The sequence below is a fragment of the Lathyrus oleraceus genome, chromosome 5 (genome assembly GCF_024323335.1).
Source record: "Lathyrus oleraceus cultivar Zhongwan6 chromosome 5, CAAS_Psat_ZW6_1.0, whole genome shotgun sequence".
Lineage (NCBI taxonomy): Eukaryota > Viridiplantae > Streptophyta > Magnoliopsida > Fabales > Fabaceae > Lathyrus > Lathyrus oleraceus.
The window spans coordinates 378,381,864-378,398,024 of NC_066583.1; the positions used below are offsets into that span (position 1 = coordinate 378,381,864).

The following is a 16,161-nucleotide window of genomic DNA, read 5'->3' on the forward strand; positions in this document are numbered from 1 at the left end:
GATCCATAAGATCATCAATCCTCGGAAGAGGATACCGATTCTTAATAGTGACTTTATTTAACTTTCGGTAATCCACACATAATCTCATGATCCCATCTTTCTTTTTAAGCAATATCATTGGCAAATTTCTTTTCTAATAGATCCTTTAGCTTCTTCTTAAGCTCACTCAATTCCAATGCATACATTCTATACGGTGCCATGGATATAGATCTAGTACTGGGTAATAAATCTTTTACGAATTCTACTTCACGCTCGGGCGGAAAATCATCAAAGTTTCGCTCTCTACTTTAAGTGAAACTAGCATCATGAGAACTTAAGTATCCTGTTTAAAGGATATCTCTACTTGGTTGGAAATAATAAACCTCTAACCTTACTCTCTTATGACTCAAGAAACTACATAGTATTACTAAAATAATTTATGTGAACATGGTTGAAAGATAACTAGTTCATTTCCATTTCTAGCTACAGATTTTTGATTTCCTTTGGCACTTGGGATTACATAAGGCTTGCCACGATTCTTATTACAAAGTTCCTTATCCTTTTGGGTATTCACGCTCTTATAATGAATAGATCTTGCTCTACTATCTTCATCATAAATCCTACAATTGTTAACCAACCCTGAAAAATGACGAATCTCTTGATATTCAATAAACTACTTGATCTCAGGGTGCATACCACTTTTCAAACTTCACACATTTGGAACCTTTAGCATCGACACAATCCAAACCCCAATGTTACAATATCAGAGTTGTTATTCCAAAATAAAGTAATAGCTGACTTAAGATCCGACTAAATATAAAAGCAAGGCAAGTAGTCGAAATGGTCATCTACACCAATTTCCATTAACAACAACAACAATCACTCCTCAATCTCATCCTGAGAATAATATGCACAAGGTTTCACATAGAGGGACACATAATGAAAAGAGGTAAGAATACATTCTATAAAATTATGTGGTATAATAATAGCTAGGATAACGTTTAACATACACACACATCATTCGTAATTAATCACAATCACACAATATCACGAAACATATACAAGAATAAACATGCAATGCCCATCTTCTCTACTTCCATGCATGTGGTACCATCACCACATTTAGAGTTATTTTACTGAAATCCTAAAACACTGGACCGAAGTTCTAAAACATCGCACTGAAGTCCTAACACCAGATCAATGTCCTAACCTAACTCCGAAATATATGAAGCATGATGCTTCAAACAAATGCAATCTTCTGGTTAAAGCTAACACCAGTTCTTGCGAACCTAATAACACATCCAATTAGGCTACAACACCGGCTCTTATGAACCTAAACAAAATCAACATTAGTTCTTATCGAATCTTCAACATAATGAAGCACTAGTTCTTATCAATCCTTCAACATAATTGTCATATTAGGGATTCACAAGTACTTTATCAAACACTGGACTTATGTCCTAAGGGTATTCGCATAATCACTCATCATACACAACTTGGTTCACAATAACGTATTATCAAAACATTGAACTTATGTCCTAAAATATTACACAATATTACGTAGTTATTTTTTATTCATGTATTTGTACACAAAATCATCTTAAAACATCTACCATGGGATAGGTTTATGCATTAGCTTTCTAACGCATATGACATTATCTCAAACGGAGTTAAGAACTCAAGTTATGTTGTTTTCCGTTTTGGCCAAAAATCCATAGCAAGGTGGAGAGTGACGTGTGTCATGGGGCATGAAGGGAAACCTATCACCACTAGTGACGCCCGTCACAGGGGCTGACACCTATCACCATGGTAACTCGTCTTTTTTCCACTTTGAGGCAATGGAGGTCAGCCCGTCACCAGCGGTGACAGTCATCATTGCGCCTAGAATGCAAAGTTCTGCATTTTTTTACAGGAAAAAGCACCAGAACGCAACTTTTTCAATCCAACACAAAGATAAGCATACAAAAATCATCATATACACACAACATGCATATTTCAAACAACCAATTCAGGGCCTTAAGGTATAATAAACAATAGATAATCATAAAAATATGATTTTTCAAACATACATTCATGGTGTATTCATAGATCATTCAGCCTTAAACCCCACATGTTAAAATCCTCAATTCAGAACCTAATTCCCAATACTAACTATGAACTCACAAGCATCACACGAAGTTATCACAAACACAATCCGATTATAAAACAATCTCCTCCCTTACCTCATCTATGCAAAAAAATTCTTGAGTTTTTGGTGATGGGAGAATCTTCTCCTTGCACAATTTGTTGTTAGTGTTTGCCTCCTTTCTTTCACTCTCTCAAGAAAATATGTAGATTCCCTTTTCCCTTTCTCATTCTCTCCCTTTTTTTATAACAACTAATCCTAATTTATTTTTAATTCCATTCAACCCCCTTTAACTTTTCATTTTATTACTAACACCCTCCCCCGAAATCTCTTAGACAATTCTAACCCTTTATATTCCGATTATTTTTAATATTTTCGTACTAACAAATTTAGCATCTTTATTTTATTTTTCTAAATAACAATAAAAAAATAAAAAAATCATTAAACGTACCAAAAATTGAATTTTTAAGGAATAAAGTCTAAATCTAAATTTTGATGTGTTAAATCTTATCACATCTCACACCATTCCAACTTTTTTAATCCATATAATAGAACTTCATTCATTGGATTCCACTTCATGGGCATTAGTTTTGGCACCATTAGTGGTGCGCACGTACCCTTGTGAAAAAACAAAAATGATTGAGGCATGGTAGAGTGTCCTAACATGCATCTATTCTTCGGGAGAGAGCTTGAACCTCGCGACCACCAGTAGGTGCCAGTTCATTTTTTGTGGATGCGTCTAGTTTTGGAGTTCAGGTGTCTCCAGCTTGGTCTTCTCAGATGCAAGTGTCACCTGTTGTTTCCTTGGAAGCTCCACAAGTATGTGTTGATGCACATGATGTCGATGCTTTCGTCCTTGAGGAATTTGGATAAGGCCTCTAGGACACTTCATTATCGCCTCTGTATGCAAACCATGCTGCTAAGCACGTGTGGAATGGAGAGGTAAAATTTGTTTGTATTTATTCTTTGAAACACATATATTATAATATTCAAACTTCAAAAATGATTTTCCTCAACTTCAAAAATGGATAACTACTTCATATTAAATCCAAATGAGGTCAAATTTTTGACCATTTTGAAGGTATTTGAAATAGATACAACTTTGATTAAGGAACGTTTCTCATTTGAAGCTCACACAATAAGTTAGCCAAGGTGGAATAAGTGAACATATGGCTTGACATTTCGAAAAAAACTTGATATGTTAAAATTCCCAAATTTTCCACCTCAAGATTCATCATGATACAAGCTTCAAATGGAAAAGTGTTCAACATGAAAGTTGTTCCTCTTTATCTAAACTTTCCAAAAAGTCCAATTTTATCCATTTTGGACAAGATTTAAATGGGTTGCGCATGGCTTGAACATTTCATCATCATTTGGCAAAGTTCAAACTTCAAACTTCCATATACATTTGCCTTGCATTCCAAGTTGATTCCAGACTTGCTCACACTCAATTATGGACCTAAATGAATGATCTCATGGGCATATACACGCCCATGCACACTGTCATACCCCAATTTTGTCCGGGCATATTTAAATTTTTGTAAAATCAATTTCATTTTTAATTTGCATCATATGCACAACATGACATGCATTCCATCATGAATAATAACTAAAATATCAGTCAGAATAAATTTATTGAAAATACACACAAATCGGTTGAATCATTTCTCAAGAACGTGCACAAATCAGCAGGTAAAAAGATTTTCAAAATTAAAATTGCAGACGCCAGTATTATTAATTTACGGTTCCCGTAGTTTAACCTGGTGTGTTCGTTGTATTTTTCAGCGGCTGTTTCGGTTGCGTTTTGACCTGCCTGAGCCTTTTAACCGGTGCAAATTTATTTCAGAATTTGAAGAAACGCTGTATTTTTTCAATAAGTATATTTTGTGCTGATCATTTTAGTGCGTCCGATTTAATTTTTCAGGCAAATTTTCGCCCGACTTTTATTCCTAATCAGTCATTTTATTTTGTTTTTTCTTTGTCCAAATATCCAAATTAATTAATTAGAATTTTCTCTATTTACTTAGTTTGAATTTGGATAATGAATTTTTAATATACTTATTTTCTTTAATAAATAAAATAATATTAAGTTAGCATTGGATCCCTTTTGCCAATGGACATCTAGCATTCAAGATTTGGGGGATTTCTTTTGACAGTTGGCAAACAAATTGGGTCTCCTCTCTCCACACACTCCAACGGTAATAAAATTGGAAAGAGAAGTTAGATGCCAGCTAGCTCTATTTACTCTCTCTTGGCCAACGGTAACAGCAAGAAGAAACAAAAAATACTCCTCTTCTTCTTGAAAAGAAGCGCTTACCATACACTCCTCCATCACTCTCACAGACTCTCTCTGCTAAATACTGTAATAAAAAAGGAAAACGAAAAAGAAAGGATTTTTTTCTTCTTTCCCATGAAGCTCTCTCTCTCAACACAAACCCTCGTCGCCGCTCCACTCATCACCTAACAACCACCATCCACCATAACCTATTGCAGCCACGAAAACCACCGTCGTCGCGGAACCTCACGACCGGAATCATCTTCTTCCGCCTCCGACCACTGTGTTCAACCTCCTTTCGACACCACACATCTCCGTCCACGAAACGCAAGCCACCACCATAACCTTCTTCTTCCTTCATCTCCACTTCAACACACAAAAACCAAACTCTTCCAATTCCAAAACAATCCTCCGCCACTGTTCTGACTGACCAACGTCCTAGCTTACCATCCTCGCTGTGATTCCTCACCGAACCACTCACACGAAATTTAAACTTTCCTCTCTCCGACCTCGCACCTCCATTAAATCGCCACCCCTCCAAAGACAACATGCCTTCTTTTTTTGACGAGTTCTTCTCCCCCTGAGTCTGCACTTGCATATAATCGGAACATGGTTTAACTTTCCAAATCAAGGAGAAATTGATTTCTAGATCTTGGAAACCTTGAGCATGCTATTGATGGTGTGAATATCTAGATCTGTTTTTTTTTTGCCAATATATTTCGTTGCTTCATAGCCACTCGGGTTCATGAATACGGTTTTACTCAGCTGGAATTGTTTGATCACAAGAGTTCTATGAAAAATGATGATAGTGTGAAGAGCTAGGAAATCCAGTCCATGCTATAAAAGGGAACACTTATAGGTGCTCTTGGATCTACTTCACGGCTGTCCAGATTTCCTTATCACTGTACCTTCTGTGAATTGGTTTCTCCAAGCTCCATACGAAGGAGAAAATCGTTATGAATGCATTCCCGTGAGGTATGATGTTATCAAACCCTTCAAGTCCAAATTTATAAATTTCTTAGCTTCAACTTACACTAAGCAAAACTCAACAATAACCACCCAACAGTGATAACTCACGGCAAAACATTCGATTCTGATTTTGACAACTCTGTTTATCCGGTATTACGTTGATTTGTTTAGTAATAATGTTGGCTTTGATCTTGTTTGTTTATCTTGTTTGAGTTCAACAAGTCCGACATCTAAAGCCGACGTCGGTAATCTTTTGATGTTGAATGTCCATCATGTTTCTGCTATTTTACTATATCGATTATGCAATTTGTTATTGATTTGGCTAATTGTGATTAATATCGGTTTGAACATTGAAGCATTGTAGGGTGGGTGTTGTTTTGTTTTAATATTTTGAACTTTAAACATTGAAATGTGTGGCTGTGCAGTGAATTCTATTCTAAACATTGAATTTTGTTTTAGTATTTAGAAACATTGAAATATTGCAGTGTATGTTGGATATTATAGTTTGTTTTTGCATTTTTATGTTAAATTTTACTACTGATTCATATTCGTTCTTGAAATTGATATATAGTTTGTTAACTATGCATTCATACATAAGAATGATAGACAAATTGTTTTGTTTTTTATATATAGCATAGAATATGTATAAGTTGGTAATCGTGTGGTACATATAGTACAGTGTATTGGTTGGAAACTTTTTTGCTTTAGAATGGATTGGTAAATTTTCATAAATAATACCATTGTTAATGTTTTTTTTTATATATAGTAAATGTGTAATTATATTACTATTATTATTATTAATTTTTAAAAAGTAAATACACAATTATATGGTTGTTATCATTATTAATATTTAATTATTTGGTTATATTCATTTTTTTATTACTACTTATTATTTAATTAAAATAAAATAATTCGTTAAACATTCAATTAATTAATTGATTATAGAATCACAAGTGTCCTTCATAATTTAGATGTTTATTTATCCTGAGGAGTGTATGTGCATGATTATTTTTTATCTATTTGTTTATATCGAACCTTGAGTGTACACGAAATGACATGTTATAATTGTGACAAAATCACGTCGCTTTCATCAATTTTAAAATAATCCGAGCCGATTTCAAAATAAATCACATATTTCTCGATTCAAAATCGAGTCCATTTTCAAAACACCTCTGTAAGTCGATCGCTTTTAGCATCGCCATCAACCTCACATAGCTTACTATTGGGCTTTCTTACAATGGGACTTATTCGATTTTATTTAATCGAGTAGAAGAACAATACACTGAAGTAGTTCAATTCATTCACAAAAATGCAAATTCTAAAACCTCGATCCGACATCGAATATTCTTTATAAAAGTTAAATTAAAATACTTAATCACATTTAAACAACACTTCATTTGAAAATAAAAAAGGGGATGGTTTTGAGTTTTCAACTCCTCTCCTCGATTATTTGAATACGAGTTTTCTTACTCGGTTAGTCAAATGGTCGTCATTTCTAATCCATTTAAGCACAAACAAGTCAAATCCTTTTATAACAAGGAACCAAAAGGGAGATAACTTTGAGTCTTCAATTTTTTCTCCACGACTATTTGAATACAAGTTCTCTTACTTGGTTAGTCAAATTATTGTCGTTCCTCTACAAACTTCTAAACCCGATTAAATCAAATTATTTTCATAATAAGCTAAATGAAAAGGGAGATGACTTTGAGTTTTCAACTTCTCTCCTCAATTGTTTGAATACGAGTTCTCTTACTCGGTCAGTCGAACAATTGTCATTTTTTCGCAAATTAATAAATCAATCAAAGCTATACGAAAAAGGAGATGGTCTTGAGTTTTTAATTCCTCTTCTCAAATGCTTGGATATAAGTTGTCTTACTTAGCCATTCGAGCACTTGTCGTTTATTCTAAAAACATCAACCATATACAACCTTATTTTCATAAATATTCAGATGAAACAGAAAGCGGTCTAGAGTCTTCTATTCTCTTTTCCGATTATTAGGATACGAGTTGTCTTACTCGATTATCCGAGTATTCGTCATCCGTTCAAAACACTTTAACTATTATCAAATCCTTTCTATAATTAAGGATGAAAAAGAAAGTGGTCTAGAGTCTTCTACTCCCTTTCCCGACTGTTAGGATATGAGTTGTCTTACTCAACTATCCGAGTAATCGTCATCCAACCAAAAACATCTCAACCAATCAAAACGTCAAACATATTAATCCAACTTGTCACCCCTGTGTGACCAAAACTCTTTTCAAAAAAGGAACACTGTTAATCCTTCTAATGCGCACAACAAACCAATGCTTAAGCCTCCGCCGAGAGTAGACAAGCCAGAGTTTAGCCTTTAGAACGCGATCACACAATTGTTCATTAAAAACCACCTACCAACCGTAGTTCCCCGAACTACGAATGCTCTGATTTCCTTATTTAAGGATACGTAGGCAGGAGATTGTTGTATCTTCGCAAGCACACTAATAAAAAACCTCCCCTTTCCCTTTCTGAGGTTCTCATCCATTTCAATTTCTAATATTTTATAACCCAAATATAACAAACAAAAAATTAACATACGAAATACAAATTAGAACTAAAAGGTTCCCGTTGAATACAACGGACGTAAGGGGTGCTAATACCTTCCCCTTACGTAATCCACTCCCGAACCCGAATATGGTTGCGACGACCATTATTCCATTTTCTAAAGATTTTATCGATATTTTCCTATTCCTTCATTGGGATAAATAAAGTTCGATGGCGACTCCGTTTGAACATAATTTTTTCCGCGACCATAGCGAGGGATCGTATTTTTCGAGATACGATACACACATGCATCACTCATTGCTAATTTTGGAAACTCACTTGCAAGGTGCAAATAATACTTGATGCAGCTATAAATAGAGGTCTCTAGGTTCAGAATTGAGGACTCCTTCACGCCAGCTTTGATCCCAAACCCCAAACCCTTCCATTTGAGAGGATAATCTTGAGAATTTCCTTATGAAATTGAGTTTGAATCTCACTGTTTTGAGATTCAAAACTCCAGGGATCCAAGGCCTTTTGTGCATCCTAATCTACTTCTGCAAGCTTCCTGAACAAGATCAAGCACGAGCCAAAGCAAGAACAAGTGAATCCAGACCTGCATTGAAGGTATTTTCCAAAAAAAATCATCTCTTCGATTCTCACTCAATTCTCCATAATTCTCTTGGATCCTTGGTTGTCTGAAGTCCTACCAATGTAGGCAACAAAATTGAGTTGCTTTGAGGTCAAATCGAAGCAACTCAGATCATGCACCTCAAATTTCAACTCCTTGTATCTCTCAATATACTTGGAGTTAGGATGAATTGAGTGAAGGAGAATTGCGATCCAAAACGCAGCGGAAATTAAAATTTTCTCCTTTAGAGATCCTTACGAATGGTCATGATCAGTGATAGAATATTTACCTCTTTTGACGATTAGAACCTTTGGTGCAGATCTCTTGTGACGATCAAAACCTTTGATGCAGATCCACGAAGCGATCACGAACGTTGAACGATGACAACGTCTCTACTCAGTCCACACGAACGGATTCCTTCAATCTCAGTGCTAGCTGGTACGAATGAAGGCTTTGAGTGAGAGAGAGAGAGAGAGAGAGAGAGAGAGAGAGAGAGAGAGAGAGAGAGAGAGAGAGAAAACGAAATAATGCAACCGCAATTAATGCTTCTGCACAAGGGTTCTATTTATAGAACCACTTGTGTGGGCTTCAAGCTAAAAGGCCCACTTAAGTGTATTTTGGCCCATATCTTATAATATGCCCAAAATCACTTAAGCCCATGGTACCTTACCATATTTCGTATTCTACTCAAGTACACCGTACCTTACGATGTTCTATAATTCACTTAAGGGCACCGTACCTTACGGTATTCCTTAGTTACTCTATCTCTCATCAATCCGTCCTTTGTGTGTGACCCTGTAGGTTTTCGTGACGTTGACAATTATATTAAATCACGCATTTAACATAATAAACACTGAGCGGTATCTAGCAACACATCACTGCTACCCAAGACACGAAAATGTCATGTGATCTAACAAAACCTTCTGTGATAATACTTATGTGTATAATTACCCATTTGCCCTTATGTCTATATTGAACACAAGGCATAGACCGTGTCATCCTTGTCCAGTTCAATATTGGGCCCATAGACATTTATCCTGTTATGCAGGATGGGCAAATTCCATCTAGGTCACTCATGTCCCTCAGCATGCTTCGTGGAGTACCCATCAACTGTCTTTATGGTTATTCAGTTACGGACAACGTTTGATCAACAATAAAGCACTCGACTCTACATCTAGGGTGCATAGTGGTTTCAGGTCGAAGAGTGGTATACACCATTATCACCATGAGAATAACTTATGACACTTTGCATAACTTTCTATATAGTATTCTCATAGCGGGTCAATCCGGTATAAATATTACTCCTAATATTCATACCTATGTTTAAGACTTGATAACTCTTTATCCATGATCCATAAGATGTGATCATCAGTCTACAAACATAATAGTCTTAATGCTTTAATGTTATCCCACTTCACACTAAAGCTCGACTACGGATACTTTAAGAATAGTGTCCTTATGTTTAATGTGTTCTCATGATTAAGTCACACTTAATACATTAAACGGACTATCTATTCCAGGGACTTTATTAATCAATCATAATAAAGAAAATGCCTTTTATTATTAATAAATAATTCGATACAAGTACCAAAAGTATTGGCCTCTAGGGCTTACACCAACATTGAGGCCAGATTCGTGCTCAGTGCCATTTTTACTTTAAAATCATGTTCTCCTTTTTTATTTTAGTGATGGTTATGATTGGACCAGTCCGGCGAGGCTCTCCTGAGAAGGTGACCAGAGATTTGCTCCGGTGGTGGGTTGGCAAGGTCTAGAGCCACATGATCTTCTTAAAATGTTTTAATCATGAGCGTTGGTTTTAATTACCTGGTTTGTGGCGCGCTGACTCAAGTCCACCAGGGAATGTGTGCTTGTGGCCACTTGATTTGCCACCTCAATTAATGAGGGAGATAAAGTGGTCCACGTTTTTTTCTGATTATTTGATTTTCATTTTATTTGTGTTATTTTCATTAATTCATATTAATTTTAATATTGATCCAAAAAATATGAGAGTTTCACCCAAAAAATTTAAATAAATTCCTATATCATTTTCTGAATTAAAATTATTTTTTAGATCATTATTAATATTTTTCATGATTTAATTGTTTTTGTGAATATTTTTATTTGTTTAAAATAGTTTTAAGTTTCCAAAAATGATGAAATTTTTTCTCCAAGGTCCTTTGACCTTGTTTGACCTATGATAAATCTCATGGTCATTTCTTTGATGTTTTGATGAGGTTTTAGGAAATTGACCAACCATAATTTAAGTTAATGCATATTTTAATTATTTTTAATTGTTTAAATGCCAAATAAATTGTGTTGAGCCATTTTAATTGACTTGTGCTATTGGGCCTTGGTCAAAGTTGATTTGACTTTGTTAAGTTAAGATCATTGAATTTAGGGGATTGATGAAATGTACATTTCATCTCCCAAAATGAATGAATTATCTTAATTTGGTAAAAGTTCTCCTTTTACCAATTTGTGTTGATTCCATTTCCCCTCCCTCTTCATCTCATTTCCTTTCTTTATCCATTCATGTCATGGACCTATGATATCTCTATATCCTAAGGCTAGTTGATTGCAAAATCAACATGAGTATGGATGAGATTAGGTCCACCACTTTTGCATATTCTTTTTGTGTGTGGTATGTTACATGAGCATAGTCCATTATACTATGTCTCTAACATGCATTAACACCAAAATTCTATTGCCCGACCTCAAATAGTTGTGACTTCTACATAAGTCCAATTACGATTGCTTAACATAGCGCTAAATTTGTGACACAAAAGGCATATCATTCTAGTAAGTGAGATTGTAAGTCTCCCATCTTTCATGGTATTGTGTGGAAACTTGACCTTTTTTCCTTCCTTTGGAAGATGTCTTGGTTCAAGGATCCATGCTTGCGAATAGTGGGTTGAGTGTTCTCCAAAGAATGACTTAAACAATACAAAACAAAAGTAATACTAACTTCTAATCAACTAACAACTAACATTTAATTTCAAGCTTTATTCATTTGTCATTATTCATACCATTCAATTTGTTTACTTTAATGTCATTTTCACTTTGTCCCTTTGGGCCATAATTTGTGATATATTGTGTTTGTATATACTTGTTTGTTTTTGTGGTCTCTTGACCTTAATGTACATAATAAGAACAAAAGCCCTAAAAAACATTTTATGTGGACTGTTGGATTTGATCTGAGACAATGGACTTAGAATTAGGCAACACTGCCTATGCAAAAGGGCTTGGCCAATGCCAACTTTCATGAAACCAAGTGCTTGTGAAGTGAACTTCATCTGAAGCAATTATTGTGGTCCTTTTTGAGTTCATCTGCTACATGATCTTATTGAAGTTGTTACTTTGAACCTGTGCCTAATGTCTATCTCTGACTTCATCTGATACTTGGGAGTTTTTGAAGAAGATCATGGAGTTGCTAAGCTTGGATGTGGCTATCTTTATTTGATGCCTTGCTTTCATCTTGCTATTTGTGTATTGATATTGCTTGATTCTAAAGTCCAAGGAAAATTTGGGTTTCTATATGACATTCTTGTCTATTGGATTGCAGCCCATTGGTCAGATCTTTTCAACTCTTAACTTTTAAAATTGTGCTTAGGATTAGTCTTTTCATCTCCTCCCCATTTCTTTAATTTAAAAAATCTCTCCCTCCTTTTAAAATCTTCTTTGTTTATGATTTCTAAACTTAGACTCTTTGCAAAATTAGAAACTTTGGCCTTATGCCATTGAATTTTTAAACTCTTTTCTTAATCAAATTTGTAAATAAACTTAACTATACTTGACTTAAAATTTCAAAAGCCAAAAAGAACTAACACTCATTCAAACCAATTTTAGGCCTCTGATGCCTTTGCTAAACTTAAATTTTGTTAAAAGCAATCCACTCACTTTGAAATTGATACCACAGACTACGAGGTTTTGATCCCTCATTTTTATGTTGGTACGTAGGCACAAGTCCGAAGGTCTTGTCAAACACAAAAATATAATTAATGAATTCTTTTCTCACCCCCTCACTCTATTTATTGCAAACATCATTTTATACAAAAACACATATGCACACAAGAAAGGGCTCCCTAGGAGTACCTAGGACACTTTGGGTGCTAACACCTTCCCTTTGTGTAACCAACCCCCTTACCTGTAATCTCTGCCATTTTATTAGTTTTGATTTGAAAACTTCTTATTTTTGGGTTTTGTTAGTACTTTTCCCTTTTCCCTTGGAAACAATAAAAGCGTGGTGGCGACTCTGGTTTTATTGACTTCTAGCTTATCCATAGCTTGATGGTCATGAATTTACCGCTACAAACGGAAGTAACACGCCCTTTCTGAAAAAGTTTTAAACTGAAAAAGAGCCCAAAGGAAAAACTGAGTTTGATGAGGTGAGTTTGATTTTATTCTGAAATGAGATTCATGATTTGAATCGCACTAAAGTCTATGAATGGAGGTGAATACAGTGAGCAACTGGGTCATTCGTCTCGCACCCAAAGATATTCAGAATGGGGGTAGGAATTCTCCAGTCCCATTCCTTCTCCATCGCTTAAGGCTCGTGTCGTACAATCCTAATCGTAGGGTTAATTGTTTTTGAATTTATTCACAAAACGGTTTTAGTTTTCCTGGGAGAACAAAAGGATAGAAAGAGAAACCCTAAATGGTGGAAGTCTGATCTCCGGACTGATCGTCAATCTGTGCTTCAATCTGATCCTCAATCTGTGTAGAAAGACTTATCAATTATTCGATTTAAATTGCATTAAAGTCTATGAATAGAGGCGAATACAATGAGCACTGGGTCATTCGTCCCATACCCAAAGATATTCAGAATGGGGGTAGGAATCCTCTAGTCTCATTCCTTCTCTACTACTTAAGGCTCATGACATGCAATTTGCATCATAGTCGATGATTGTTGAATTTGAATTTCCTTGCAGCTTCCCATGACAAATGGTTGTCTTTGAAGGATGAAGAGGCTTGTTAATCAACTTGAATCGAGTTATGCTAAAGCCTATGAATAGAGGTGAATACAGTGAGCATTGGATCATTCGTCCCATACCCAAAGATATTCAGAATGGGGGTAGGATTTCTCTAGTCCCATTCATTCTCTATTGCTTAAGACTCATGGCACACAACTAGGCTCATGATTAACAAGTGTTGAATTTGACCTTTGTAGTGCTTGCATAGTAGTCATATCTTGTACTGATTTGAATGGCTTGAACTCTCGATCTTGATCTTTGAATCTTGATTGAACTTGGGGATCCAGTATCCAGTATCTTGATCACAAGGACTTGCTTTATCAAGTGATCAAGGATCTTTTGATCACTTGACTAAGCTTGGGGAATTAAGCATAGTCAAAGAATTTAGTTGATCAAAGCGTACTTTAATCAACTTAATCGGTGGGAAAAAATTAGTTGAATTGAGTGTACAACTACCTAAAGGGTTAATTTTTGTTTAAAATTATTTTCTAAGTCCTAAAACTAGGGAAACATGCAAAAATGGGCTATTTCTACTCCTAAGGGTAAAATAGTCATTACTCACAATTATGGAGTATCGAATTAAAATTCTAATTATAAAGTCTAATTGAGAAATCTATTAAATTCTAAACTATTATATTTATCTATTTCTTTAATCAAATTCTAGGAAAGAACATAAGGGAAATAATTAATCCTAAAATCCTAATTTCCTAATTAAATCGGATTAATGTTAGAATTCTAGTTAATATTTAAATCCTAATATACTAATTAATAATTAAGAGTCTAATGGACCTAATTAATTTCTAATAATCCTAGTTAAATTCTCATTTTCTAACTAACTAAAATATAACTAGCAAAAACAATAAAAAAAAACTGAAAATGGGCCTTTGATCTGTGGGGGTGTAGGGAGAAACCAGCTTGGGTTCTAGCAAAAGCCCAACATTAATCTAAGCCAAGGAAACAGGAGTGTGGATGCAAGGAAGGGTGTGAACAGCACCGAGTTTGGGCCAGATAGCCCAATTGATCAACAAAGGCAATGCCAAAAATGGACCGCATGTCAATCACGTTCCCAGCTCAGGGGTGACATTCAAACGTAGAAACTCCCTCCAACATAACTCGTCCTCTCCTTCGCCGCGCCGGAGGTCGCCTCTGGCGGCGGCGGAGTCCCAATTTCTAAACCAAATGTAACATCTTCTTCCTTTCCTCACCCTAAGTCAGAATATTGCATCCAAATTCTTCAATTTTCATTAATCTTGTGGATCATAACAGACTACACGGGAACCCTAGAAAACAAATCGAGAAATTAAATAGCAACCTCTTGGAATCGAAGCCCTCGGGGTTGGGGCTTTGATTTCCCCAGCTAGCACCTACGTTTCAGTAACGAGATTGGAGCAAACGGCTATGGGAATAGGTTACTCACCGGCGAAGACGACGCGACGGCGACTGGAGTCCAGGTAAATCTCCCCTTTCTCTTCCTCCCTCTTCGAATCCTATTCTCCCTCTATCTTTCTCTTCTTCCTCAATCTTTAGCCTGTAGGAATCGTTTGTTCATGAGATGCGTGTGCGATTCGTCGCAACGGAGAGGGTGGTGAAGGTCGAAGCTTAACTGGTTAGAGCTTCTGATGTTGAAGCTCTAACAGTTACGGTAATTGAGAGGGTATAGTGAAGAATGGGGATGAAATTTCAGAATGGCATCTCCAAAAATGTGAATGAGGGTGAGGGATGAATTTATAGAGAGAGAATAGTGTAACAGAATGGGGGCAGTCCGGGTAGCTCCGTTAGGGCAGCGGTTACCGTTAATGAATTTGGAGAGGAAAGTGGTAAAACAGTTAACTCTGTTAGATTCTCAGTTAGATTGAATTTTGTTAGTGAGTTATTGATGTTTGTTAGTGAAAAACGAGTTGAATTTTGTTAGTGAGTTATTGATGTTTGTTAGTGAAAAACGAGTTGAATTTTGTTAGTGAGTTATTGATGTTTGTTAGTGAAAAACGAGTTATATTAGTTGAAGTGTGGTGGTTAATTGTTATGGAACTGAGGTAGAGTGAATTTAGAAGTGAAATGGGACTGTTAGAAGTTATATGGAGGTTAATGACATTGGATTTAAATGGAATGCTGAGCCATATTTCTGTTATACTGCTTAAATGAAAAAAGAAATTTATTATTCTAATTTTCCCTGTTAGCTGTTTACAGATGCGCCGAACGGTATAGAAGATGACCGCATTGTTGGCTAATTGCTTGGGTTGATTCGGCATGCTGCCGGTTTTGATTACGATCTTGTTTCTTCTTCACAGCAGGTTCGTATTACATTAGCTGGATTGGATGCAGAGTTAGGAAACAACATTGGTCCTCCATTTTCTTTTAGAGTTTGTGGCATGACAAAAAGTCCTTCAACTGTTGTTCTTGCCTTACTTGCCGAGCCGAAGCCTCAGATTGATTACACTCTGAAGGCAGTTGGTGGAAGTTTGACGGCACTTCCTGGAATTTCAGATATGATTGACGATACTGTGAACTCAATTGTTACTGATATGCTCCAATGGCCTCATAGGATTGTTGTTCCACTTGGTGGAATTCCTGTGGATACTAGTGAACTGGAGCTTAAACCCCAGGGAATGCTTAGAGTGACTGTAATAAAAGAAAATGATCTGAAAAACAAGGAAATGATTGGGAATAGCAAAATTTCCACTTATTGACGTGGAAGTGGAA

At 35.8% G+C, this 16,161-nt stretch overlaps 1 long non-coding RNA gene across 1 annotated transcript; it reads right to left on the reverse strand.

The window, feature by feature from the left end:
• Window positions 1-1,479: 1,479 nt before the first annotated feature.
• Window positions 1,480-15,241, reverse strand: LOC127084904 (uncharacterized). Its single transcript, XR_007788820.1, has 2 exons — window positions 14,879-15,241; window positions 1,480-1,875 (listed from the first exon to the last, which is right to left on the reverse strand). It is a non-coding gene; the product is annotated as an uncharacterized LOC127084904 (long non-coding RNA).
• Between the last annotated feature and the right edge of the window lie 920 nt (window positions 15,242-16,161).